Source organism: Hordeum vulgare, unplaced genomic scaffold, assembly GCF_904849725.1.
Source record: "Hordeum vulgare subsp. vulgare unplaced genomic scaffold, MorexV3_pseudomolecules_assembly, whole genome shotgun sequence".
In the NCBI taxonomy this organism is placed as follows: Eukaryota; Viridiplantae; Streptophyta; class Magnoliopsida; order Poales; family Poaceae; genus Hordeum; species Hordeum vulgare.
This window is the reverse complement of record NW_025422486.1, coordinates 255,865-280,000: the sequence shown is the minus strand read 5'-3', so window position 1 is coordinate 280,000 and position 24,136 is coordinate 255,865. Positions and strand designations below refer to the sequence as shown.

At 45.8% G+C, this 24,136-nt stretch overlaps 47 non-coding genes and 1 pseudogene across 47 annotated transcripts; all 48 read left to right on the top strand.

The window, feature by feature from the left end:
• Window positions 1–204: 204 nt before the first annotated feature.
• Window positions 205–323, top strand: LOC123415897. Its single transcript, XR_006615589.1, has one exon. It is a non-coding gene; the product is annotated as a 5S ribosomal RNA (ribosomal RNA).
• Window positions 324–685: 362 nt separating this feature from the next.
• Window positions 686–804, top strand: LOC123415315. The gene has a single exon (XR_006615035.1). It is a non-coding gene; the product is annotated as a 5S ribosomal RNA (ribosomal RNA).
• A 362-nt stretch (window positions 805–1,166) lies between these two features.
• LOC123415314 lies at window positions 1,167–1,285 on the top strand. The gene has a single exon (XR_006615034.1). It is a non-coding gene; the product is annotated as a 5S ribosomal RNA (ribosomal RNA).
• A 362-nt stretch (window positions 1,286–1,647) lies between these two features.
• LOC123415337 lies at window positions 1,648–1,766 on the top strand. The gene has a single exon (XR_006615059.1). It is a non-coding gene; the product is annotated as a 5S ribosomal RNA (ribosomal RNA).
• A 371-nt stretch (window positions 1,767–2,137) lies between these two features.
• LOC123415626 lies at window positions 2,138–2,256 on the top strand. The gene has a single exon (XR_006615336.1). It is a non-coding gene; the product is annotated as a 5S ribosomal RNA (ribosomal RNA).
• Window positions 2,257–2,615: 359 nt separating this feature from the next.
• On the top strand, window positions 2,616–2,734 carry LOC123416920. Its single transcript, XR_006616514.1, has one exon. It is a non-coding gene; the product is annotated as a 5S ribosomal RNA (ribosomal RNA).
• Window positions 2,735–3,066: 332 nt separating this feature from the next.
• On the top strand, window positions 3,067–3,185 carry LOC123415445. Its single transcript, XR_006615164.1, has one exon. It is a non-coding gene; the product is annotated as a 5S ribosomal RNA (ribosomal RNA).
• A 362-nt stretch (window positions 3,186–3,547) lies between these two features.
• LOC123416169 lies at window positions 3,548–3,666 on the top strand. The gene has a single exon (XR_006615845.1). It is a non-coding gene; the product is annotated as a 5S ribosomal RNA (ribosomal RNA).
• A 379-nt stretch (window positions 3,667–4,045) lies between these two features.
• On the top strand, window positions 4,046–4,164 carry LOC123415625. Its single transcript, XR_006615335.1, has one exon. It is a non-coding gene; the product is annotated as a 5S ribosomal RNA (ribosomal RNA).
• A 359-nt stretch (window positions 4,165–4,523) lies between these two features.
• On the top strand, window positions 4,524–4,642 carry LOC123415661. Its single transcript, XR_006615368.1, has one exon. It is a non-coding gene; the product is annotated as a 5S ribosomal RNA (ribosomal RNA).
• A 332-nt stretch (window positions 4,643–4,974) lies between these two features.
• On the top strand, window positions 4,975–5,093 carry LOC123415444. Its single transcript, XR_006615163.1, has one exon. It is a non-coding gene; the product is annotated as a 5S ribosomal RNA (ribosomal RNA).
• Window positions 5,094–5,461: 368 nt separating this feature from the next.
• On the top strand, window positions 5,462–5,580 carry LOC123416489. Its single transcript, XR_006616141.1, has one exon. It is a non-coding gene; the product is annotated as a 5S ribosomal RNA (ribosomal RNA).
• A 455-nt stretch (window positions 5,581–6,035) lies between these two features.
• LOC123415937 lies at window positions 6,036–6,154 on the top strand. The gene has a single exon (XR_006615627.1). It is a non-coding gene; the product is annotated as a 5S ribosomal RNA (ribosomal RNA).
• A 356-nt stretch (window positions 6,155–6,510) lies between these two features.
• Window positions 6,511–6,629, top strand: LOC123416780. The gene has a single exon (XR_006616381.1). It is a non-coding gene; the product is annotated as a 5S ribosomal RNA (ribosomal RNA).
• Window positions 6,630–6,991: 362 nt separating this feature from the next.
• On the top strand, window positions 6,992–7,110 carry LOC123415434. The gene has a single exon (XR_006615154.1). It is a non-coding gene; the product is annotated as a 5S ribosomal RNA (ribosomal RNA).
• Window positions 7,111–7,480: 370 nt separating this feature from the next.
• Window positions 7,481–7,599, top strand: LOC123415683. Its single transcript, XR_006615388.1, has one exon. It is a non-coding gene; the product is annotated as a 5S ribosomal RNA (ribosomal RNA).
• Window positions 7,600–7,949: 350 nt separating this feature from the next.
• Window positions 7,950–8,068, top strand: LOC123416801. The gene has a single exon (XR_006616402.1). It is a non-coding gene; the product is annotated as a 5S ribosomal RNA (ribosomal RNA).
• A 353-nt stretch (window positions 8,069–8,421) lies between these two features.
• On the top strand, window positions 8,422–8,540 carry LOC123415433. Its single transcript, XR_006615153.1, has one exon. It is a non-coding gene; the product is annotated as a 5S ribosomal RNA (ribosomal RNA).
• A 373-nt stretch (window positions 8,541–8,913) lies between these two features.
• Window positions 8,914–9,032, top strand: LOC123416174. The gene has a single exon (XR_006615850.1). It is a non-coding gene; the product is annotated as a 5S ribosomal RNA (ribosomal RNA).
• A 362-nt stretch (window positions 9,033–9,394) lies between these two features.
• Window positions 9,395–9,513, top strand: LOC123415333. The gene has a single exon (XR_006615055.1). It is a non-coding gene; the product is annotated as a 5S ribosomal RNA (ribosomal RNA).
• Window positions 9,514–9,911: 398 nt separating this feature from the next.
• LOC123415883 lies at window positions 9,912–10,030 on the top strand. The gene has a single exon (XR_006615576.1). It is a non-coding gene; the product is annotated as a 5S ribosomal RNA (ribosomal RNA).
• A 347-nt stretch (window positions 10,031–10,377) lies between these two features.
• On the top strand, window positions 10,378–10,496 carry LOC123415783. The gene has a single exon (XR_006615481.1). It is a non-coding gene; the product is annotated as a 5S ribosomal RNA (ribosomal RNA).
• A 449-nt stretch (window positions 10,497–10,945) lies between these two features.
• On the top strand, window positions 10,946–11,064 carry LOC123415936. The gene has a single exon (XR_006615625.1). It is a non-coding gene; the product is annotated as a 5S ribosomal RNA (ribosomal RNA).
• A 353-nt stretch (window positions 11,065–11,417) lies between these two features.
• Window positions 11,418–11,536, top strand: LOC123415321. Its single transcript, XR_006615043.1, has one exon. It is a non-coding gene; the product is annotated as a 5S ribosomal RNA (ribosomal RNA).
• Window positions 11,537–11,895: 359 nt separating this feature from the next.
• LOC123416839 lies at window positions 11,896–12,014 on the top strand. Its single transcript, XR_006616438.1, has one exon. It is a non-coding gene; the product is annotated as a 5S ribosomal RNA (ribosomal RNA).
• Window positions 12,015–12,373: 359 nt separating this feature from the next.
• On the top strand, window positions 12,374–12,492 carry LOC123416150. Its single transcript, XR_006615827.1, has one exon. It is a non-coding gene; the product is annotated as a 5S ribosomal RNA (ribosomal RNA).
• A 491-nt stretch (window positions 12,493–12,983) lies between these two features.
• On the top strand, window positions 12,984–13,102 carry LOC123416133. The gene has a single exon (XR_006615811.1). It is a non-coding gene; the product is annotated as a 5S ribosomal RNA (ribosomal RNA).
• Window positions 13,103–13,455: 353 nt separating this feature from the next.
• On the top strand, window positions 13,456–13,574 carry LOC123415310. The gene has a single exon (XR_006615029.1). It is a non-coding gene; the product is annotated as a 5S ribosomal RNA (ribosomal RNA).
• Window positions 13,575–14,095: 521 nt separating this feature from the next.
• LOC123415272 lies at window positions 14,096–14,214 on the top strand. Its single transcript, XR_006614991.1, has one exon. It is a non-coding gene; the product is annotated as a 5S ribosomal RNA (ribosomal RNA).
• Window positions 14,215–14,549: 335 nt separating this feature from the next.
• LOC123415241 lies at window positions 14,550–14,668 on the top strand. Its single transcript, XR_006614961.1, has one exon. It is a non-coding gene; the product is annotated as a 5S ribosomal RNA (ribosomal RNA).
• A 416-nt stretch (window positions 14,669–15,084) lies between these two features.
• On the top strand, window positions 15,085–15,203 carry LOC123415597. The gene has a single exon (XR_006615307.1). It is a non-coding gene; the product is annotated as a 5S ribosomal RNA (ribosomal RNA).
• A 353-nt stretch (window positions 15,204–15,556) lies between these two features.
• Window positions 15,557–15,675, top strand: LOC123415299. Its single transcript, XR_006615016.1, has one exon. It is a non-coding gene; the product is annotated as a 5S ribosomal RNA (ribosomal RNA).
• A 422-nt stretch (window positions 15,676–16,097) lies between these two features.
• LOC123416029 lies at window positions 16,098–16,216 on the top strand. Its single transcript, XR_006615713.1, has one exon. It is a non-coding gene; the product is annotated as a 5S ribosomal RNA (ribosomal RNA).
• Window positions 16,217–16,578: 362 nt separating this feature from the next.
• Window positions 16,579–16,697, top strand: LOC123416756. Its single transcript, XR_006616358.1, has one exon. It is a non-coding gene; the product is annotated as a 5S ribosomal RNA (ribosomal RNA).
• Window positions 16,698–17,176: 479 nt separating this feature from the next.
• Window positions 17,177–17,295, top strand: LOC123416503. Its single transcript, XR_006616150.1, has one exon. It is a non-coding gene; the product is annotated as a 5S ribosomal RNA (ribosomal RNA).
• Window positions 17,296–17,712: 417 nt separating this feature from the next.
• Window positions 17,713–17,831, top strand: LOC123416685. Its single transcript, XR_006616291.1, has one exon. It is a non-coding gene; the product is annotated as a 5S ribosomal RNA (ribosomal RNA).
• A 359-nt stretch (window positions 17,832–18,190) lies between these two features.
• LOC123415287 lies at window positions 18,191–18,309 on the top strand. The gene has a single exon (XR_006615005.1). It is a non-coding gene; the product is annotated as a 5S ribosomal RNA (ribosomal RNA).
• Window positions 18,310–18,692: 383 nt separating this feature from the next.
• LOC123415530 lies at window positions 18,693–18,811 on the top strand. Its single transcript, XR_006615245.1, has one exon. It is a non-coding gene; the product is annotated as a 5S ribosomal RNA (ribosomal RNA).
• Window positions 18,812–19,200: 389 nt separating this feature from the next.
• On the top strand, window positions 19,201–19,319 carry LOC123415242. The gene has a single exon (XR_006614962.1). It is a non-coding gene; the product is annotated as a 5S ribosomal RNA (ribosomal RNA).
• Window positions 19,320–19,681: 362 nt separating this feature from the next.
• Window positions 19,682–19,800, top strand: LOC123416311. Its single transcript, XR_006615980.1, has one exon. It is a non-coding gene; the product is annotated as a 5S ribosomal RNA (ribosomal RNA).
• Window positions 19,801–20,249: 449 nt separating this feature from the next.
• LOC123416346 lies at window positions 20,250–20,368 on the top strand. The gene has a single exon (XR_006616012.1). It is a non-coding gene; the product is annotated as a 5S ribosomal RNA (ribosomal RNA).
• Window positions 20,369–20,745: 377 nt separating this feature from the next.
• Window positions 20,746–20,864, top strand: LOC123416670. The gene has a single exon (XR_006616277.1). It is a non-coding gene; the product is annotated as a 5S ribosomal RNA (ribosomal RNA).
• A 383-nt stretch (window positions 20,865–21,247) lies between these two features.
• LOC123415682 lies at window positions 21,248–21,366 on the top strand. Its single transcript, XR_006615387.1, has one exon. It is a non-coding gene; the product is annotated as a 5S ribosomal RNA (ribosomal RNA).
• Window positions 21,367–21,731: 365 nt separating this feature from the next.
• Window positions 21,732–21,850, top strand: LOC123416192. Its single transcript, XR_006615867.1, has one exon. It is a non-coding gene; the product is annotated as a 5S ribosomal RNA (ribosomal RNA).
• Window positions 21,851–22,266: 416 nt separating this feature from the next.
• LOC123415598 lies at window positions 22,267–22,385 on the top strand. Its single transcript, XR_006615308.1, has one exon. It is a non-coding gene; the product is annotated as a 5S ribosomal RNA (ribosomal RNA).
• A 443-nt stretch (window positions 22,386–22,828) lies between these two features.
• Window positions 22,829–22,976, top strand: LOC123416518 (annotated as a pseudogene).
• Window positions 22,977–23,413: 437 nt separating this feature from the next.
• Window positions 23,414–23,532, top strand: LOC123415807. The gene has a single exon (XR_006615505.1). It is a non-coding gene; the product is annotated as a 5S ribosomal RNA (ribosomal RNA).
• A 378-nt stretch (window positions 23,533–23,910) lies between these two features.
• Window positions 23,911–24,029, top strand: LOC123416238. The gene has a single exon (XR_006615911.1). It is a non-coding gene; the product is annotated as a 5S ribosomal RNA (ribosomal RNA).
• The last annotated feature ends 107 nt before the right edge of the window (window positions 24,030–24,136 follow it).

Sequence of the window (24,136 nt, the reverse complement as noted above, 5' to 3'; positions counted from 1 at the left end):
CCTCTGTGACTTTTCCCACCGCGCATGACACCCAACGACTAGTAGTAGTAGTAGTAGTAGTAGTAGTAGTAGTAGTAGTAATAGTAGTAGTAGTAGTAGTACTAGTAGTAGTAGTACTAGTAGTAGTAGTAGTACTAGTAGTAGTAGTACTAGTAGTAGTAGTAGTAGGGGCAAGCATAAGGAACAAATAGATAGTTGCATGTTGGATGCGATCATACCAGCACTAAAGCACCTGATCCCATCAGAACTCCGAAGTTAAGCGTGCTTGGGTGAGAGTAGTACTAGGATGGGTGACCTCCTGGGAAGTCCTCGTGTTGCATTCCCCTTTTTAAATATATTTTTGCGCCACGTGACAAGGATGACGCGGGACCGTGATCTATATGACCTCGTTTTCTTATTTTTGACGTTTACTAGTTTTCTTATTTTTGACGTTTGTGATATGTTTTAGCTTGCCCCTCCCGTGTCCATTGCCACATTTGCCTCGACAACGGAGACGAGTTTAACACAAGAATTTCACCGCTCCCTCTCTACCCCGACAACACGAGCACCGCCACGACCTCTCTGACTTTTCCCACCGCGCATGACACCCAACGACTAGTAGTAGTAGTAGTAGCAGTAGCAGTAGTAGCAGTAGTAGCAGTAGTAGTAGGGGCAAGCATAAGGAACAAATAGATAGTTGCATGTCGGATGCGATCATACCAGCACTAAAGCACCGGATCCCATCGGAACTCCGAAGTTAAGCGTGCTTGGGCGAGAGTAGTACTAGGATGGGTGACCTCCTGGGAAGTCCTCGTGTTGCATTTCCCTTTTTAAATATATTTTTGCGCCACGTGACAAGGATGACACGGGACCGTGATCTATATGACCTCGTTTTCTTATTTTTGACATTTACTAGTTTTCTTATTTTTGACATTTGTGATATGTTTTAGCTTGCCCCTCCCGTGTCCATTGCCACATTTGCCTCGAGAACGGAGACGAGTTTAACACAAGAATTTCACCGCTCCCTCTCTACCCCGACAACACGAGCACCGCCACGACCTCTGTGACTTTTCCCACCGCGCATGACACCCAACGACTAGTAGTAGTAGTAGTAGTAGTAGAAGTAGTAGCAGTAGTAGCAGTAGTAGTAGGGGCAAGCATAAGGAACAAATAGATAGTTGCATGTCGGATGCGATCATACCAGCACTAAAGCACCGGATCCCATCGGAACTCCGAAGTTAAGCGTGCTTGGGCGAGAGTAGTACTAGGATGGGTGACCTCCTGGGAAGTCCTCGTGTTGCATTTCCCTTTTTAAATATATTTTTGCGCCACGTGACAAGGATGACACGGGACCGTGATCTATATGACCTCGTTTTCTTATTTTTGACATTTACTAGTTTTCTTATTTTTGACATTTGTGATATGTTTTAGCTTGCCCCTCCCGTGTCCATTGCCACATTTGCCTCGAGAACGGAGACGAGTTTAACACAAGAATTTCACCGCTCCCTCTCTACCCCGACAACACGAGCACCGCCACGACCTCTGTGACTTTTCCCACCGCGCATGACACCCAACGACTAGTAGTAGTAGTAGTAGTAGTAGAAGTAGTAGCAGTAGTAGCAGTAGTAGTAGGGGCAAGCATAAGGAACAAATAGATAGTTGCATGTCGGATGCGATCATACCAGCACTAAAGCACCGGATCCCATTAGAACTCCGAAGTTAAGCGTGCTTGGGCGAGAGTAGTACTACGATGGGTGACCTCCTGGGAAGTCCTCGTGTTGCATTTCCCTTTTTAAATATATTTTTGCGCCACGTGACAAGGATGACACGGGACCGTGATCTATATGACCTCGTTTTCTTATTTTTGACGTTTACTAGTTTTCTTATTTTTGACGTTTGTGATATGTTTTAGCTTGCCCCTCCCGTGTCCATTGCCACATTTGCCTCGAGAACGGAGACGAGTTTAACACAAGAATTTCACCGCTCCCTCTCTACCCCGACAACACGAGCACCGCCACGACCTCTGTGACTTTTCCCACCGCGCATGACACCCAACGACTAGTAGTAGTAGTAGTAGTAGTAATAGTAGTAGTAGTAGTAGTACTAGTAGTAGTAGTAGTAGGGGCAAGCATAATGAACAAATAGATAGTTGCATGTCGGATGCGATCATACCAGCACTAAAGCAACGGATCCCATCAGAACTCCGAAGTTAAACGTGCTTGGGCGAGAGTAGTACTAGGATGGGTGACCTCCTGGGAATTCCTCGTGTTGCATTCCCCTTTTTAAATATATTTTTGCGCCACGTGACAAGGATGACGCGGGACCATGATCTATATGACCTCGTTTTCTTATTTTTGACGTTTACTAGTTTTCTTATTTTTGACGTTTGTGTTATGTTTTAGCTTGCCCCTCCCGTGTCCATTGCGACATTTGCCTCGACAACGAAGACGAGTTTAACACAAGAATTTCACCGCTCCCTCTCTACCCCGACAACACGCGCACCGCCACGACCTCTTTGACTTTTCCCACCGCGCATGACACCCAACGACTAGTAGTAGTAGTAGTAGTAGCAGTAGTAGCAGTACTAGCAGTAGTAGTAGGGGCAAGCCTAAGGAACAAATAGATAGTTGCATGTCGGATGCGATCATACCAGCACTGAAGCACCGGATCCCGTCAGAACTCCGAAGTTAAGCGTGCTTGGGCGAGAGTAGTACTAGGATGGGTGACCTCCTGGGAAGTGCTCGTGTTGCATTCCCCTTTTTAAATATATTTTTGCGCCACATCACAAGGATGACACGGGACCGTGATCTATATGACCTCGTTTTCTTATTTTTGACGTTTACTAGTTTTCTTATTTTTGACGTTTGTGATATGTTTTAGCTTGCCCCTCCCGTGTCCATTGCCACATTTGCCTCGAGAACGGAGACGAGTTTAACACAAGAATTACACCGCTCCCTCTCTACCCCGACAACACGAGCACCGCCACGACCTCTGTGACTTTTCCCACCGCGCATGACACCCAACGACTAGTAGTAGTAGTAGTAGTAGTAGGGGCAAGCATAAGGAACAAATAGATAGTTGCATGTCGGATGCGATCATACCAGCACTAAAGCACCGGATCCCATTAGAACTCCGAAGTTAAGCGTGCTTGGTCGAGAGTAGTACTAGGATGGGTGACCTCCTGGGAAGTCCTCGTGTTGCATTCCCCTTTTTAAATATATTTTTGCGCCACGTGACAAGGATGACGCGGGACCGTGATCTATATGACCTCGTTTTCTTATTTTTGACGTTTACTAGTTTTCTTATTTTTTACGTTTGTGATATGTTTTAGCTTGCCCCTCCCGTGTCCATTGCCACATTTGCCTCGACAACGGAGACGAGTTTAACACAAGAATTTCACCGCTCCCTCTCTACCCCGACAACACGAGCACCGCCACGACCTCTCTGACTTTTCCCACCGCGCATGACACCCAACGACTAGTTGTAGTAGTACTAGTAGTAGCAGTAGTAGCAGTAGTAGCAGCAGTAGTAGGGGCAAGCATAAGGAACAAATAGATAGTTGCATGTCGAATGCGATCATACCAGCACTAAAGCATCGGATCCCATCAGAACTCTGAAGTTAAGCGTGCTTGGGCGAGAGTAGTACTAGGATGGGTGACCTCCTGGGAAGTCCTCGTCTTGCATTTCCCTTTTTAAATATATTTTTGCGCCACGTGACAAGGATGACACGGGACCGTGATCTATATGACCTCGTTTTCTTATTTTTGACGTTTACTAGTTTTCTTATTTTTGACGTTTGTGATTTGTTTTAGCTTGCCCCTCCCGTGTCCATTGCCACATTTGCCTCGAGAACGGAGACGAGTTTAACACAAGAATTTCACCGCTCCCTCTCTACCCCGACAACACGAGCACCGCCACGACCTCTGTGACTTTCCCACCGCGCATGACACCCAACAACTAGTAGTAGTAGTAGTAATAGTAGTAGTAGTAGTAGTAGTAGTAGTAGTAGTAATAGTAGTAGTAGTAGTAGGGGCAAGCATAAAGAACAAATAGATAGTTGCATGTCGGATGCGATCATACCAGCACTAAAGCAACGGATCCCATCAGAACTCCGAAGTTAAACGTGCTTGGGCGAGAGTAGTACTAGGATGGGTGACCTCCTGGGAATTCCTCGTGTTGCATTCCCCTTTTTAAATATATTTTTGCGCCACGTGACAAGGATGACGCGGGACCATGATCTATATGACCTCGTTTTCTTATTTTTGACGTTTACTAGTTTTCTTATTTTTGACGTTTGTGTTATGTTTTAGCTTGCCCCTCCCGTGTCCATTGCGACATTTGCCTCGACAACGAAGACGAGTTTAACACAAGAATTTCACCGCTCCCTCTCTACCCCGACAACACGCGCACCGCCACGACCTCTTTGACTTTTCCCACCGCGCATGACACCCAACGACTAGTAGTAGTAGTAGTAGTAGCAGTAGTAGCAGTACTAGCAGTAGTAGTAGGGGCAAGCCTAAGGAACAAATAGATAGTTGCATGTCGGATGCGATCATACCAGCCCTAAAGCACCGGATCCCATCAGAACTCCGAAGTTAAGCGTGCTTGGGCGAGAGTAGTACTAGGATGGGTGACCTCCTGGGAAGTGCTCGTGTTGCATTCCCCTTTTTAAATATATTTTTGCGCCACATGACAAGGATGACACGGGACCGTGATCTATATGACCTCGTTTTCTTATTTTTGACGTTTACTAGTTTTCTTATTTTTGACGTTTGTGATATGTTTTAGCTTGCCCCTCCCGTGTCCATTGCCACATTTGCCTCGAGAACGGAGACGAGTTTAACACAAGAATTACACCGCTCCCTCTCTACCCCGACAACACGAGCACCGCCACGACCTCTGTGACTTTTCCCACCGCGCATGACACCCAACGACTAGTAGTAGTAGTAGTAGTAGTAGGGGCAAGCATAAGGAACAAATAGATAGTTGCATGTCGGATGCGATCATACCAGCACTAAAGCACCGGATCCCATTAGAACTCCGAAGTTAAGCGTGCTTGGTCGAGAGTAGTACTAGGATGGGTGACCTCCTGGGAAGTCCTCGTGTTGCATTCCCCTTTTTAAATATATTTTTGCGCCACGTGACAAGGATGACGCGGGACCGTGATCTATATGACCTCGTTTTCTTATTTTTGACGTTTACTAGTTTTCTTATTTTTGACGTTTGTGATATGTTTTAGCTTGCCCCTCCCGTGTCCATTGCCACATTTGCCTCGACAACGGAGACGAGTTTAACACAAGAATTTCACCGCTCCCTCTCTACCCCGACAACACGAGCACCGCCACGACCTCTCTGACTTTTCCCACCGCGCATGACACCCAACGACTAGTAGTAGTAGTAGTAGTAGCAGTAGTAGCAGTAGTAGCAGTAGTAGCAGTAGTAGTAGGGGCAAGCATAAGGAACAAATAGATAGTTGCATGTCGGATGCTATCATACCAGCACTAAAGCACCGGATCCCATCAGAACTCTGAAGTTAAGCGTGCTTGTGCGAGAGTAGTACTAGGATGGGTGACCTCTTCGGAAGTCCTCGTCTTGCATTCCCCTTTTTAAATATATTTTTGTGCCACGTGACAAGGATGACACGGGACCGTGATCTATATGACCTCGTTTTCTTATTTTTGACGTTTACTAGTTTTCTTATTTTTGACGTTTGTGATATGTTTTAGCTTTCCCCTCCCGTGTCCATTGCCACATTTGCCTCGAGAACGGAGACGAGTTTAACACAAGAATTTCACCGCTCCCTCTCTACGCCGACAACACGAGCACCGCCACGACCTCTGTGACTTTTCCCACCGCGCATGACAGCCAACGACTAGTAGTAGTAGTAGTAGTAGTAGTAGTAGTAGTAGTAGTACTAGTAGTAGTAGTAGTACTAGTAGTAGTAGTAGTAGTAGTACTAGTAGTAGTAGTAGTACTAGTAGTAGTAGTAGTAGTAGTAGTACTAGTAGTAGTAGTAGTAGGGGCAAGCATAAGGAACAAATAGATAGTTGCATGTCGGATGCGATCATACCAGCACTAAAGCACCGGATCCCATCAAAACTTCGAAGTTAAGCGTGCTTGGGCGAGAGTAGTACTAGGATGGGTGACCTCCTGGGAAGTCCTCGTGTTGCATTCCCCTTTTTAAATATATTTTTGCGCCACGTGACAAGGATGACGCGGGACCGTGATCTATATGACCTCGTTTTCTTATTTTTGACGTTTACTAGTTTTCTTATTTTTGACGTTTGTGATATGTTTTAGCTTGCCCCTCCCGTGTCCATTGCCACATTTGCCTCGAGAACGGAGACGAGTTTAACACAAGAATTACACCGCTCCCTCTCTACCCCGACAACACGAGCACCGCCACGACCTCTGTGACTTTTCCCACCGCGCATGACACCCAACGACTAGTAGTAGTAGTAGTAGTAGTAGTAGTAGTAGTAGTAGTAGTAGTAGGGGCAAGCATAAGGAACAAATAGATAGTTGCATGTCGGGTGCGATCATACCAGCACTAAAGCACCGGATCCCATCAGAACTCCGAAGTTAAGCGTGCTTGGGCGAGAGTAGTACTAGGATGGGTGACCTCCTGGGAAGTCCTCGTGTTGCATTCCCCTTTTTAAATATATTTTTGCGCCACGTGACAAGGATGACGCGGGACCGTGATCTATATGACCTCGTTTTCTTATTTTTGACGTTTACTAGTTTTCTTATTTTTGACGTTTGTGATATGTTTTAGCTTGCCCCTCCCGTGTCCATTGCCACATTTGCCTCGACAACGGAGACGAGTTTAACACAAGAATTTCACCGCTCCCTCTCTACCCCGACAACACGAGCACCGCCACGACCTCTCTGACTTTTCCCACCGCGCATGACACCCAACGACTAGTTGTAGTAGTAGTAGTAGTAGCAGTAGTAGCAGTAGTAGCAGTAGTAGTAGGGGCAAGCATAAGGAACAAATAGATAGTTGCATGTCGAATGCGATCATACCAGCACTAAAGCACCGGATCCCATCAGAACTCCGAAGTTAAGCGTGCTTGGGCGAGAGTAGTACTAGGATGGGTGACCTCCTGGGAAGTCCTCGTCTTGCATTTCCCTTTTTAAATATATTTTTGCGCCACGTGACAAGGATGACACGGGACCGTGATCTATATGACCTCGTTTTCTTATTTTTGACGTTTACTAGTTTTCTTATTTTTGACGTTTGTGATTTGTTTTAGCTTGCCCCTCCCGTGTCCATTGCCACATTTGCCTCGAGAACGGAGACGAGTTTAACACAAGAATTTCACCGCTCCCTCTCTACCCCGACAACACGAGCACCGCCACGACCTCTGTGACTTTCCCACCGCGCATGACACCCAACGACTAGTAGTAGTAGTAGTAGTAGTAGTAGTAATAGTAGTAGTAGTACTAGTAGTAGTAGTAGTAGGGGCAAGCATAAGGAACAAATAGATAGTTGCATGTCGGATGCGATCATACCAGCACTAAAGCACCGGATCCCATCAGAACTCCGAAGTTAACCGTGCTTGGGCGAGAGTAGTACTAGGAAGGGTGACCTCCTGGGAAGTCCTCGTGTTGCATTCCCCTTTTTAAATATATTTTTGCGCCACGTGACAAGGATGACGCGGGAACGTGATCTATATGACCTCGTTTTCTTATTTTTGACGTTTACTAGTTTTCTTATTTTTGACGTTTGTGATATGTTTTAGCTTGCCCCTCCCGTGTCCATTGCCACATTTGCCTCGACAACGGAGACGAGTTTAATACAAGAATTTCACCGCTCCCTCTCTACCCCGACAACACGAGCACCGCCACGACCTCTTTGACTTTTCCCACCGCGCATGACACCCAACGACTAGTAGTAGTAGTAGTAGTAGTAGTAGTAGTAGTAGTAGTAGAGGCAAGCATAAGGAACAAATAGATAGTTGCATGTCGGGTGCGATCATACCGGCACTAAAGCACCGGATCCCATCAGAACTCCGAAGTTAAGCGTGCTTGGGCGAGAGTAGTACTAGGATGGGTGACCTCCTGGGAAGTCCTCGTGTTGCATTCCCCTTTTTAAATATATTTTTGCGCCACGTGACAAGGATGACGCGGGACCGTGATCTATATGACCTCGTTTTCTTATTTTTGACGTTTACTAGTTTTCTTATTTTTGACGTTTGTGATATGTTTTAGCTTGCCCCTCCCGTGTCCATTGCCACATTTGCCTCGACAACGGAGACGAGTTTAACACAAGAATTTCACCGCTCCCTCTCTACCCCGACAACACGAGCACCGCCACGACCTCTCTGACTTTTCCCACCGCGCATGACACCCAACGACTAGTTGTAGTAGTAGTAGTAGTAGCAGTAGTAGCAGTAGTAGTAGGGGCAAGCATAAGGAACAAATAGATAGTTGCATGTCGAATGCGATCATACCAGCACTAAAGCACCGGATCCCATCAGAACTCCGAAGTTAAGCGTGCTTGGGCGAGAGTAGTACTAGGATGGGTGACCTCCTGGGAAGTCCTCGTCTTGCATTTCCCTTTTTAAATATATTTTTGCGCCACGTGACAAGGATGACACGGGACCGTGATCTATATGACCTCGTTTTCTTATTTTTGACGTTTACTAGTTTTCTTATTTTTGACGTTTGTGATTTGTTTTAGCTTGCCCCTCCCGTGTCCATTGCCACATTTGCCTCGAGAACGGAGACGAGTTTAACACAAGAATTTCACCGCTCCCTCTCTACCCCGACAACACGAGCACCGCCACGACCTCTGTGACTTTCCCACCGCGCATGACACCCAACGACTAGTAGTAGTAGTAGTAGTAGTAGTAGTAGTAATAGTAGTAGTAGTACTAGTAGTAGTAGTAGTAGGGGCAAGCATAAGGAACAAATAGATAGTTGCATGTCGGATGCGATCATACCAGCACTAAAGCAGCGGATCCCATCAGAACTCCGAAGTTAACCGTGCTTGGGCGAGAGTAGTACTAGGAAGGGTGACCTCCTGGGAAGTCCTCGTGTTGCATTCCCCTTTTTAAATATATTTTTGCGCCACGTGACAAGGATGACGCGGGAACGTGATCTATATGACCTCGTTTTCTTATTTTTGACGTTTACTAGTTTTCTTATTTTTGACGTTTGTGATATGTTTTAGCTTGCCCCTCCCGTGTCCATTGCCACATTTGCCTCGACAACGGAGACGAGTTTAATACAAGAATTTCACCGCTCCCTCTCTACCCCGACAACACGAGCACCGCCACGACCTCTTTGACTTTTCCCACCGCGCATGACACCCAACGACTAGTAGTAGTAGTAGTAGTAGTAGCAGTAGTAGCAGTAGTAGCAGTAGTAGTAGGGGCAAGCATAAGGAACAAATAGATAGTTGCATGTCGGATGCGATCATACCAGCACTAAAGCACCGGATCCCATCAGAACTCCGAAGTTAAGCGTGCTTGGGCGAGAGTAGTACTAGGATGGGTGACCTCCTGGGAAGTCCTCGTGTTGCATTCCCCTTTTTAAATATATTTTTGCGCCACATGACAAGGATGACACGGGACCGTGATCTATATGACCTCGTTTTCTTATTTTTGACGTTTACTAGTTTTCTTATTTTTGACGTTTGTGATATGTTTTAGCTTGCCCCTCCCGTGTCCATTGCCACATTTGCCTCGAGAACGGAGACGAGTTTAACACAAGAATTACACCGCTCCCTCTCTACCCCGACAACACGAGCACCGCCACGACCTCTGTGACTTTTCCCACCGCGCATGACACCCAACGACTAGTAGTAGTAGTAGTAGTAGTAGTAGTAGTAGTAATAGTAGTAGTAGTAGTAGTACTAGTATTAGTAGTAGTACTAGTAGTAGTAGTAGGGGCAAGCATAAGGAACAAATAGATAGTTGCAAGTCGGATGCGATCATACCAGCACTAAAGCATCGGATCCCATCAGAACTCCGAAGTTAAGCGTGCTTGGGCTAGAATAGTACTAGGATGGGTGACCTCCTGGGAAGTCCTTGTGTTGCATTCCCCTTTTTAAATATATTTTTGCGCCACGTGACAAGGATGACGCGGGACCGTGATCTATATGACCTCGTTTTCTTATTTTTGACGTTTACTAGTTTTCTTATTTTTGACGTTTGTGATATGTTTTAGCTTGCCCCTCCCGTGTCCATTGCCACATTTGCCTCGACAACGGAGACGAGTTTAACACAAGAATTTCACCGCTCCCTCTCTACCCCGACAACACGAGCACCGCCAGGACCTCTCTGACTTTTCCAACCGCGCATGACACCCAACGACTAGTAGTAGTAGTAGTAGCAGTAGTAGCAGTAGTAGTAGGGGCAAGCATAAGGAACAAATAGATAGTTGCATGTCGGATGCGATCATACCAGCACTAAAGCACCGGATCCCATCAGAACTCTGAAGTTAAGCGTGCTTGGGCGAGAGTAGTACTAGGATGGGTGACCTCTTGGGAAGTCCTCGTCTTGCATTCCCCTTTTTAAATATATTTTTGTGCCACGTGACAAGGATGACACGGGACCGTGATCTATATGACCTCGTTTTCTTATTTTTGACGTTTACTAGTTTTCTTATTTTTGACGTTTGTGATATGTTTTAGCTTGCCCCTCCCGTGTCCATTGCCACATTTGCCTCGAGAACGGAGACGAGTTTAACACAAGAAATTCACCGCTCCCTCTCTACGCCGACAACACGAGCACCGCCACGACCTCTGTGACTTTTCCCACCGCGCATGACACCCAACGACTAGTAGTAGTAGTAGTAGTAGTAGTAGTAGTAGTAGTAGTAATAGTAGTAGTAGTAGTACTAGTAGTAGTAGTAGTACTAGTAGTAGTAGTAGTACTAGTAGTAGTAGTAGTAGTAGTAGTACTAGTAGTAGTAGTAGTAGGGGCAAGCATAAGGAACAAATAGATAGTTGCATGTCGGATGCGATCATACCAGCACTAAAGCACCGGATCCCATCAAAACTTCGAAGTTAAGCGTGCTTGGGCGAGAGTAGTACTAGGATGGGTGACCTCCTGGGAAGTCCTCGTGTTGCATTCCCCTTTTTAAATATATTTTTGCGCCACGTGACAAGGATGACGCGGGACCGTGATCTATATGACCTCGTTTTCTTATTTTTGACGTTTACTAGTTTTCTTATTTTTGACGTTTGTGATATGTTTTAGCTTGCCCCTCCCGTGTCCATTGCCACATTTGCCTCGACAACGGAGACGAGTTTAACACAAGAATTTCACCGCTCCCTCTCTACCCCGACAACACGAGCACCGCCATGACCTCTTTGACTTTTCCCACCGCGCATGACACCCAACGACTAGTAGTAGTAGTAGTAGCAGTAGCAGTAGTAGCAGTAGTAGTAGGGGCAAGCATAAGGTACAAATAGATAGTTGCATGTCGGATGCGATCATACCAGCACTAAAGCACCGGATCCCATCAGAACTCCGAAGTTAAGCGTGCTTGGGCGAGAGTAGTACTAGGATGGGTGACCTCCTGGGAAGTCCTCGTGTTGCATTCCCCTTTTTAAATATATTTTTGCGCCACGTGACAAGGATGACGCGGGACCGTGATCTATATGACCTCGTTTTCTTATTTTTGACGTTTACTAGTTTTCTTATTTTTGACGTTTGTGATATGTTTTAGCTTGCCCCTCCCGTGTCCATTGCCACATTTGCCTCGACAACGGAGACGAGTTTAACACAAGAATTTCACCGCTCCCTCTCTACCCCGACAACACGAGCACCGCCACGACCTCTCTGACTTTTCCAACCGCGCATGACACCCAACGACTAGTAGTAGTAGTAGTAGTAGCAGTAGTAGCAGTAGTAGCAGTAGTAGTAGGGGCAAGCATAAGGAACAAATAGATAGTTGCATGTCGGATGCGATCATACCAGCACTAAAGCACCGGATCCCATCAGAACTCTGAAGTTAAGCGTGCTTGGGCGAGAGTAGTACTAGGATGGGTGACCTCCTGGGAAGTCCTCGTGTTGCATTCCCCTTTTTAAATATATTTTTGCGCCACGTGACAAGGATGACGCGGGACCGTGATCTATATGACCTCGTTTTCTTATTTTTGACGTTTACTAGTTTTCTTATTTTTGACGTTTGTGATATGTTTTAGCTTGCCCCTCCCGTGTCCATTGCCACATTTGCCTCGACAACGGAGACGAGTTTAACACAAGAATTTCACCGCTCCCTCTCTACCCCGACAACACGAGCACCGCCACGACCTCTCTGACTTTTCCAACCGCGCATGACACCCAACGACTAGTAGTAGTAGTAGTAGTAGCAGTAGTAGCAGTAGTAGCAGTAGTAGTAGGGGCAAGCATAAGGAACAAATAGATAGTTGCATGTCGGATGCGATCATACCAGCACTAAAGCACCGGATCCCATCAGAACTTTGAAGTTAAGCGTGCTTGGGCGAGAGTAGTACTAGGATGGGTGACCTCTTGGGAAGTCCTCGTCTTGCATTCCCCTTTTTAAATATATTTTTGTGCCACGTGACAAGGATGACACGGGACCGTGATCTATATGACCTCGTTTTCTTATTTTTGACGTTTACTAGATTTCTTATTTTTGACGTTTGTGAGATGTTTTAGCTTGCCCCTCCCGTGTCCATTGCCACATTTGCCTCGACAACGGAGACGAGTTTAACACAAGAAATTCACCGCTCCCTCTCTACGCCGACAACACGAGCACCGCCACGACCTCTGTGACTTTTCCCACCGCGCATGACACCCAACGACTAGTAGTAGTAGTAGTAGTAGTAGTAGTAGTAGTAGTAGTAGTAATAGTAGTAGTAGTAGTACTAGTAGTAGTAGTAGTACTAGTAGTAGTAGTAGTACTAGTAGTAGTACTAGTAGTAGTAGTAGTAGTAGTACTAGTACTAGTACTAGTAGTAGTAGTAGTACTAGTAGTAGTAGTAGTAGGGGCAAGCATAAGGAACAAATAGATAGTTGCATGTCGGATGCGATCATACCAGCACTAAAGCACCGGATCCCATCAGAACTTCGAAGTTAAGCGTGCCTGGGCGAGAGTAGTACTAGGATGGGTGACCTCCTGGGAAGTCCTCGTGTTCCATTCCCCTTTTTCAATATATTTTTGCGCCACGTGACAAGGATGACGCGGGACCGTGATCTATATGACCTCGTTTTCTTATTTTTGACGTTTACTAGTTTTCTTATTTTTGACGTTTGTGATATGTTTTAGCTTGCCTCTCCCGTGTCCATTGCCACATTTGCCTCGACAACGGAGACGAGTTTAACACAAGAATTTCACCGCTCCCTCTCTACCCCGACAACACGAGCACCGCCATGACCTCTTTGACTTTTCCCACCGCGCATGACACCCAACGACTAGTAGTTGTAGTAGTAGCAGTAGCAGTAGTAGCAGTAGTAGTAGGGGCAAGCATAAGGAACAAATAGATAGTTGCATGTCGGATGCGATCATACCAGCACTAAAGCACCGGATCCCATCAGAACTCCGAAGTTAAGCGTGCTTGGGCGAGAGTAGTACTAGGATGGGTGACCTCCTGGGAAGTCCTCGTGTTGCATTCCCCTTTTTAAATATATTTTTGCGCCACATGACAAGGATGACACGGGACCGTGATCTATATGACCTCGTTTTCTTATTTTTGACGTTTACAAGTTTTCTTATTTTTGACGTTTGTGATATGTTTTAGCTTGCCCCTCCCGTGTCCATTGCCACATTTGCCTCGAGAACGGAGACGAGTTTAACACAAGAATTACACCGCTCCCTCTCTACCCCGACAACACGAGCACCGCCACGACCTCTGTGACTTTTCCCACCGCGCATGACACCCAACGACTAGTAGTAGTAGTAGTAGTAGTAGTAGTAGTAGTAGTAGTAGTAATAGTAGTAGTAGTAGTACTAGTAGTAGTAGTAGTAGTAGTACTAGTAGTAGTAGTAGTAGTAGTAGTAGTAGTAGTAGTAGTAGTAGTAGTAGTAGTAGTAGTAGTAGTAGTAGTAGTAGTAGTACTAGTAGTAGTAGTAGTAGTAGTACTAGTAGTAGTAGTAGTAGGGGCAAGCATAAGGAACAAATAGATAGTTGCATGTCGGATGCGATCATACCAGCACTAAAGCACCGGATCCCATCAGAACTCCGAAGTTAAGCATGCTTGGGCGAGAGTAGTACTAGGATGGGTGACCTCCTGGGAAGTCCTCGTGTTGCATTCCCCTTTTTAAATATATTTTTGCGCCACGTGACAAGGATGACGCGGGACCGTGATCTATATGACCTCGTTTTCTTATTTTTGACGTTTACTAGTTTTCTTATTTTTGACGTTTGTGATATGTTTTAGCTTGCCCCTCCCGTGTCCATTGCCACATTTGCCTCGACAACGGAGACGAGTTTAACACAAGAATTTCACCGCTCCCTCTCTACCCCGACAACACGAGCACCGCCACGACCTCTCTGACTTTTCCCACCGCGCATGACACCCAACGACTAGTAGCAGTAGTAGCAGTAGTAGTAGGGGCAAGCATAAGGAACAAATAGATAGTTGCATGTCGGATGCGATCATACCAGCACTAAAGCACCGGATCCCATCAGAACTCCGAAGTTAAGCGTGCTTGGGCGAGAGTAGTACTAGGATGGGTGACCTCCTGGGAAGTCCTCGTCTTGCATTCCCCTTTTTAAATATATTTTTGTGCCACGTGACAAGGATGACACGGGATCGTGATCTATATGACCTCGTTTTCTTATTTTTGACGTTTACTAGTTTTCTTATTTTTCACGTTTGTGATATGTTTTAGCTTGCCCCTCCCGTGTCCATTGCCACATTTGCCTCGAGAACGGAGACGAGTTTAACACAAGAATTTCACCGCTCCCTCTCTATGCCGACAACACGAGCACCGCCACGACCTCTGTGACTTTTCCCACCGCGCATGACACCCAACGACTAGTAGTAGTAGTAGTAGTAGTAGTAATAGTAGTAGTAGTAGTACTAGTAGTAGTAGTAGTAGTAGTAGTAATAGTAGTAGTAGTAGTACTAGTAGTAGTAGTAGTAGGGGCAAGCATAAGGAACAAATAGATAGTTGCATGTCGGATGCGATCATACCAGCACTAAAGCACCGGATCCCATCAGAACTCCGAAGTTTAGCGTGCTTGGGCGAGATTAGTACTAGGATGGGTGACCTCCTGGGAAGTCCTCGTGTTGCATTCCCCTTTTTAAATATATTTTTGCGCCACGTGACAAGGATGACGCGGGACCGTGATCTATATGACCTCGTTTTCTTATTTTTGACGTTTACTAGTTTTCTTATTTTTGACGTTTGTGATATGTTTTAGCTTGCCCCTCCCGTGTCCATTGGCACATTTGCCTCGACAACGGAGACGAGTTTAACACAAGAATTTCACCGCTCCCTCTCTACCCCGACAACACGAGCACCGCCACGACCTCTTTGACTTTTCCCACCGCGCATGACACCCAACGACTAGTAGTAGTAGTAGTAGCAGTAGCAGTAGTAGCAGTAGTAGTAGGGGCAAGCATAAGGAACAAATAGATAGTTGCATGTCGGATGCGATCATACCAGCACTAAAGCACCGGATCCCATCAGAACTCCGAAGTTAAGCGTGCTTGGGCGAGAGTAGTACTAGGATGGGTGACCTCCTGGGAAGTCCTCGTGTTGCATTCCCCTTTTTAAATATATTTTTGCGCCACATGACAAGGATGACACGGGACCGTGATCTATATGACCTCGTTTTCTTATTTTTGACGTTTACTAGTTTTCTTATTTTTGACGTTTGTGATATGTTTTAGCTTGCCCCTCCCGTGTCCATTGCCACATTTGCCTCGAGAACGGAGACGAGTTTAACACAAGAATTACACCGCTCCCTCTCTACCCCGACAACACGAGCACCGCCACGACCTCTGTGACTTTTCCCACCGCGCATGACACCCAACGACTAGTAGTAGTAGTAGTAGTAGTAGTAGTAGTAGTAGTAGTAGTAGTAGTAGTAATAGTAGTAGTACTAGTAGTACTAGTAGTAGTAGTAGTAGTACTAGTAGTAGTAGTAGTAGGGGCAAGCATAAGGAACAAATAGATAGTTGCATGTCGGATGCGATCATACCAGCACTAAAGCACCGGATCCCATCAGAACTCCGAAGTTAAGCGTGGTTGGGCGAGAGTAGTACTAGGATGGGTGACCTCGTGGGAAATACTCGTGTTGCATTCCCCTTTTTAAATATATTTTTGCGCCACATGACAAGGATGACGCGGGACCGTGATCTATATGACCTCGTTTTCTTATTTTTGACGTTTACTAGTTTTCTTATTTTTGACGTTTGTGATATGTTTTAGCTTGCCCCTCCCGTGTCCATTGCCACATGTGCCTCGACAACGGAGACGAGTTTAACACAAGAATTTCACGGCTCCCTCTCTACCCCGACAACACGAGCACCGCCACAACCTCTCTGACTTTTCCCACCGCGCATGACACCCAACGACTAGTAGTAGTAGTAGTAGTAACAGCAGTAGTAGCAGTAGTAGCAGTAGTAGTAGGGGCAAGCATAAGGAACAAATAGATAGTTGCATGTCGGATGCGATCATACCAGCACTAAAGCACCGGATCCCATCAGAACTCCGAAGTTAAGCGTGCTTGGGCGAGAGTAGTACTAGGATGGGTGACCTCCTGGGAAGTCCTCGTGTTGCATTTCCCTTTTTAAATATATTTTTGCGCCACGTGACAAGGATGACACGGGACCGTGATCTATATGACCTCGTTTTCTTATTTTTGACGTTTACTAGTTTTCTTATTTTTGACGTTTGTGATATGTTTTAGCTTGCCCCTCCCGTGTCCATTGCCACATTTGCCTCGAGAACGGAGACGAGTTTAACACAAGAATTTCACCGCTCCCTCTCTACCCCGACAACACGAGCACCGCCCCGACCTCTGTGACTTTTCCCACCGCGCATGACACCCAACGACTAGTAGTAGTAGTAGTAGTAGTAGTAGTAGTAATAGTAGTAGTAGTAGTAGTAGTAGTAATAGTAGTAGTAGTAGTAGTAGTAGTAGTAGTAATAGTAGTAGTAGTAGTAGTAGTAGTAATAGTAGTAGTAGTAGTAGTAGTAGTAGTAATAGTAGTAGTAGTAGTAGTAGGGGCAAGCATAAGGAACAAATAGATAGTTGCATGTCGGATGCGATCAATACAGCACTAAAGCACCGGAACCCATCAGAACTCCGAAGTTAAGCGTGCTTGGGCGAGAGTAGTACTAGGATGGGTGACCTCCTGGGAAGTCCTCCTGTTGCATTCCCCTTTTTAAATATATTTTTGCGCCACGTGACAAGGATGACGCGGGACCGTGATCTATATGACCTCGTTTTCTTATTTTTGACGTTTACTAGTTTTCTTATTTTTGACGTTTGTGATATGTTTTAGCTTGCCCCTCCCGTGTCCATTGCCACATTTGCCTCGACAACGGAGACGAGTTTAACACAAGAATTTCACCGCTCCCTCTCTACCCCGACAACACGAGCACCGCCACGACCTCTTTGACTTTTCCCACCGCGCATGACACCCAACGACTAGTAGTAGTAGTAGTAGTAGTAGTAGTAGTAGTAGTAGTAGTAGTAGTAGTAGTACTAGTAGTAGTAGTAGTAGTAGTAGTACTAGTAGTAGTAGTAGTAGCAGTAGGGGCAAGCATAAGGAAAAAAATAGATAGTTGCATGTCGGATGCGATCATACCAGCACTATAGCACCGGATCCCATCAGAACTCCGAAGTTAAGCGTGCTTGGGCGAGAGTAGTACTAGGATGGGTGACCTCCTGGGAAGTCCTCGTGTTGCATTCCCCTTTTTAAATATATTTTTGCGCCACGTGACAAGGATGACGCGGGACCGTGATCTATATGACCTCGTTTTCTTATTTTTGACGTTTACTAGTTTTCTTATTTTTGACGTTTGTGATATGTTTTAGCTTGCCCCTCCCGTGTCCATTGCCACATTTGCCTCGACAACGGAGACGAGTTTAACACAAGAATTTCACCGCTCCCTCTCTACCCCGACAACACGAGCACCGCCACGACCTCTTTGACTTTTCCCACCGCGCATGACACCCAACGACTAGTAGTAGTAGTAGTAGTAGCAGTAGTAGCAGTAGTAGCAGTAGTAGTAGGGGCAAGCATAAGGAACAAATAGATAGTTGCATGTCGGATGCGATCATACCAGCACTAAAGCACCGGATCCCATCAGAACTCCGAAGTTAAGCGTGCTTGGGCGAGAGTAGTACTAGGATGGGTGACCTCCTGGGAAGTCCTCGTGTTGCATTCCCCTTTTTAAATATATTTTTGCGCCACATGACAAGGATGACACGGGACCGTGATCTATATGACCTCGTTTTCTTATTTTTGACGTTTGCTAGTTTTCTTATTTTTGACGTTTGTGATATGTTTTAGCTTGCCCCTCCCGTGTCCATTGCCACATTTGCCTCGAGAACGGAGACGAGTTTAACACAAGAATTACACCGCTCCCTCTCTACCCCGACAACACGAGCACCGCCACGACCTCTGTGACTTTTCCCACCGCGCATGACACCCAACGACTAGTAGTACTAGTAGTAGTAGTAGTAGTAGTAGTAATAGTAGTAGTAGTAGTAGTACTAGTAGTAGTACTAGTAGGGGCAAGCATACGGAACAAATAGATAGTTGCATGTCGGATGCGATCATACCAGCACTAAAGCAACGGATCCCATCAGAACTCCGAAGTTAAGCGTGCTTGGGCGAGAGTAGTACTAGGATGGGTGACCTCCTGGGAAGTCCTCGTGTTGCATTCACCATTTTAAATATATTTTTGCGCCACGTGACAAGGATGACGCGGGACCGTGATCTATATGACCTTGTTTTCTTATTTTTGACGTTTACTAGTTTTCTTATTTTTGACGTTTGTGATATGTTTTAGCTTGCCCCTCCCGTGTCCATTGCCACATTTGCCTCGACAACGGAGACGAGTTTAACACAAGAATTTCACCGCTCCCTCTCTACCCCGACAACACGAGCACCGCCACGACCTCTGTGACTTTTCCCACCGCGCATGACACCCAACGACTAGTAGTAGTAGTAGTAGTAGTAGTAGTAGTAGTAGTAGTAATAGTAGTAGTAGTAGTACTAGTAGTAGTAGTAGTAGTAGGGGCAAGCATAAGGAACAAATAGATAGTTGCATGTCGGATGCGATCATACCAGCACTAAAGCACCGGATCCCATCAGAACTCCGAAGTTAAGCGTGCTTGGGCAAGAGTAGTACTAGGATGGGTGACCTCCTGGGAAGTCCTCGTGTTGCATTCCCCTTTTTAAATATATTTTTGCGCCACGTGACAAGGATGACGCGGGACCGTGATCTATATGACCTCGTTTTCTTATTTTTGACGTTTACTAGTTTTCTTATTTTTGACGTTTGTGATATGTTTTAGCTTGCCCCTCCCGTGTCCATTGCCACATTTGCCTCGACAACGGAGACGAGTTTAACACAAGAATTTCACCGCTCCCTCTCTACCCCGACAACACGAGCACCGCCACGACCTCTTTGACTTTTCCCACCGCGCAAGACACCCAACGACTAGTAGTAGTAGTAGTAGTAGTAGCAGTAGTAGCAGTAGTAGCAGTAGTAGTAGGGGCAAGCATAAGGACCAAATAGATAGTTGCATGTCGGATGCGATCATACCACCACTAAAGCACCGGATCCGATCAGAACTCCGAAGTTAAGCGTGCTTGGGCGAGAGTAGTACTAGGATGGGTGACCTCCTGCGAAGTCCTCGTGTTGCATTCCCCTTTTTAAATATATTTTTGCGCCACATGACAAGGATGACACGGGACCGTGATCTATATGACCTCGTTTTCTTATTTTTGACGTTTACTAGTTTTCTTATTTTTGACGTTTGTGATATGTTTTAGCTTGCCCCTCCCGTGTCCATTGCCACATTTGCCTCGAGAACGGAGACGAGTTTAACACAAGAATTACACCGCTCCCTCTCTACCCCGACAACACGAGCACCGCCACGACCTCTGTGACTTTTCCCACCGCGCATGACACCCAACGACTACTAGTAGTAGTAGTAGTAGTAGTAGTAGTAGTAGTAGTACTAGTAGTAGTAGTAGTAGTAGTAGTAGTAGTACTAGTACTAGTAGTAGTAGTAGTAGTACTAGTAGTAGTAGTAGTAGTACTAGTAGTAGTAGTAGTAGGGGCAAGCATAAGGAACAAATAGATAGTTGCATGTCGGATGTGATCATACCAGCACTAAAGCACCGGATTCCATCAGAACTCCGAAGTTAAGCGTGCTTGGGCTAGAGTAGTACTAGGATGGGTGACCTCCTGGGAAGTCCTCATGTTGCATTCCCCTTTTTAAATATATTTTTGCGCCACGTGACAAGGATGACGCGGGACCGTGATCTATATGACCTCGTTTTCTTATTTTTGACGTTTACTAGTTTTCTTATTTTTGACGTTTGTGATATGTTTTAGCTTGCCCCTCCCGTGTCCATTGCCACATTTGCCTCGAGAACGGAGACGAGTTTAACACAAGAATTACACCGCTCCCTCTCTACCCCGACAACACGAGCACCGCCACGACCTCTGTGACTTTTCCCACCGCGCATGACACCCAACGACTAGTAGTACTAGTAGTAGTAGTAGTAGTAGTAGTAATAGTAGTAGTAGTAGTACTAGTAGTAGTAGTAGGGGCAAGCATAAGGAACAAATAGATAGTTGCATGTCGGATGCGATCATACCAGCACTAAAGCACCGGATCCCATCAGAACTCCGAAGTTAAGCGTGCTTGGGCGAGAGTAGTACTAGGATGGGTGACCTCCTGGGAAGTCCTCGTGTTGCATTCACCATTTTAAATATATTTTTGCGCCACGTGACAAGGATGACGCGGGACCGTGATCTATATGACCTCGTTTTCTTATTTTTGACGTTTACTAGTTTTCTTATTTTTGACGTTTGTGATATGTTTTAGCTTGCCCCTCCCGTGTCCATTGCCACATTTGCCTCGACAACGGAGACGAGTTTAACACAAGAATTTCACCGCTCCCTCTCTACCCCGACAACACGAGCACCGCCACGACCTCTGTGACTTTTCCCACCGCGCATGACACCCAACGACTAGTAGTAGTAGTAGTAGTAGTAGTAGTAGTAGTAATAGTAGTAGTAGTAGTACTAGTAGTAGTAGTAGTAGTAGGGGCAAGCATAAGGAACAAATAGATAGTTGCATGTCAGATGCGATCATACCAGCACTAAAGCACCGGATCCCATCAGAACTCCGAAGTTAAGCGTGCTTGGGCAAGAGTAGTACTAGGATGGGTGACCTCCTGGGAAGTCCTCGTGTTGCATTCCCCTTTTTAAATATATTATTGCGCCACGTGACAAGGATGACGCGGGACCGTGATCTATATGACCTCGTTTTCTTATTTTTGACGTTTACTAGTTTTCTTATTTTTGACGTTTGTGATATGTTTTAGCTTGCCCCTCCCGTGTCCATTGCCACATTTGCCTCGACAACGGAGACGAGTTTAACACAAGAATTTCACCGCTCCCTCTCTACCCCGACAACACGAGCACCGCCACGACCTCTTTGACTTTTCCCACCGCGCAAGACACCCAACGACTAGTAGTAGTAGTAGTAGTAGTAGTAGCAGTAGTAGCAGTAGTAGCAGTAGTAGTAGGGGCAAGCATAAGGAACAAATAGATAGTTGCATGTCGGATGCGATCATACCAGCACTAAAGCACCGGATCCGATCAGAACTCCGAAGTTAAGCGTGCTTGGGCGAGAGTAGTACTAGGATGGGTGACCTCCTGCAAAGTCCTCGTGTTGCATTCCCCTTTTTAAATATATTTTTGCGCCACATAACAAGGATGACACGGGACCGTGATCTATATGACCTCGTTTTCTTATTTTTGACGTTTACTAGTTTTCTTATTTTTGACGTTTGTGATATGTTTTAGCTTGCCCCTCCCGTGTCCATTTCCACATTTGCCTCGAGAACGGAGACGAGTTTAACACAAGAATTACACCGCTCCCTCTCTACCCCGACAACACGAGCACCGCCACGACCTCTGTGACTTTTCCCACCGCGCATGACACCCAACGACTACTAGTAGTAGTAGTAGTAGTAGTACTAGTAGTAGTAGTAGTAGTACTAGTAGTAGTAGTAGTAGTACTAGTAGTAGTAGTAGTAGTACTAGTAGTAGTAGTAGTAGGGGCAAGCATAAGGAACAAATAGATAGTTGCATGTCGGATGTGATCATACCAGCACTAAAGCACCGGATCCCATCAGAACTCCGAAGTTAAGCGTGCTTGGGCTAGAGTAGTACTAGGATGGGTGACCTCCTGGGAAGTCCTCGTGTTGCATTCCCCTTTTTAAATATATTTTTGCGCCACGTGACAAGGATGACGCGGGACCGTGATCTATATGACCTCGTTTTTTTATTTTTGACGTTTACTAGTTTTCTTATTTTTGACGTTTGTGATATGTTTTAGCTTGCCCCTCCCGTGTCCATTGCCACATTTGCCTCAACAACGGAGACGAGTTTAACACAAGAATTTCACCGCTCCCTCTCTACCCCGACAACACGAGCACCGCCACGACCTCTCTGACTTTTCCCACCGCGCATGACACCCAACGACTAGTAGTAGTAGTAGTAGTAGTAGTAGGAGTAGTAGTAGTAGTAGTAGTAGTAGTAGTAGTAGTAATAGTAGTAGTAGTAGTACTAGTAGTAGTAGTAGTAATAGTAGTAGTAGTACTAGTAGCAGTAGTAGTAGGGGCAAGCATAAGGAACAAATAGATAGTTGCATGTCGGATGCGATCATACCAGCACTAAAGCATCGGATCCCATCAGAACTCCGAAGATAAGCGTGCTTGGGCGAGAGTAGTACTAGTATGGGTGACCTCCTGAGAGTAGTACTAGGATGGGTGACCTCCTGGGAAGTCCTCGTGTTGCATTCCCCTTTTTAAATATAGTTTTGCGCCACGTGACAAGGATGACACGGGACCGTGATCTATATGACCTCGTTTTCTTATTTTTGACGTTTACTAGTTTTGTTATTTTTGACGTTTGTGATATGTTTTAGCTTGCCCCTCCCATGTCCATTGCCACATTTGCCTCGAGAACGGAGACGAATTTAACACAAGAATTTCACCGCTCCCTCTCTACCCCGACAACATGAGCACCGCCACGACCTCTGTGACTTTTCCCACCGCGCATGACACCCAACGACTAGTAGTAGTAGTGGTAGTAGTAGTAGTAGGAGTAGTAGTAGTAGTAGTAGTAGTAATAGTAGTAGTAGTAGTAGTACTAGTAGTAGTAGTAGTAATAGTAGTAGTAGTACTAGTAGCAGTAGTAGTAGGGGCAAGCATAAGGAACAAATAGATAGTTGCATGTCGGATGCGATCATACCAGCACTAATGCATCGGATCCCATCAGAACTCCGAAGATAAGCGTGCTTGGGCGAGAGTAGTACTAGGATGGGTGACCTCCTGGGAAGTCCTCGTGTTGCATTCCCCTTTTTAAATATATTTTTGTGCCACGTGACAAGGATGACGCGGGACCGTGATCTATATGACCTCGTTTTCTTATTTTTGACGTTTACTAGTTTTCTTATTTTTGACGTTTACTAGTTTTCTTATTTTTGACGTTTGTGATATGTTTTAGCTTGCCCCTCCCGTGTCCATTGCCACATTTGCCTCGACAACGGAGACGAGTTTAACACAAGAATTTCACCGCTCCCTCTCTACCCCGACAACACGAGCACCGCCACGACCTCTTTGACTTTTCCCACCGCGCATGACACCCAACGACTAGTAGTAGTAGTAGTAGCAGTAGTAGCAGTAGTAGTAGTAGTAGGGGCAAGCATAAGGAACAAATAGATAGTTGCATGTCGGATGCGATCATACCAGCACTAAAGCACCGGATCCCATCGGAACTCCGAAGTTAAGCGTGCTTGGGCGAGAGTAGTACTAGGATGGGTGACATCCTCGGAAGTCCTCGTGTTGCATTCCCCTTTTTAAATATATTTTTGCGCCACGTGACAAGGATGACACGGGACCGTGATCTATATGACCTCGTTTTCTTATTTTTGACGTTTACTAGTTTTCTTATTTTTGAC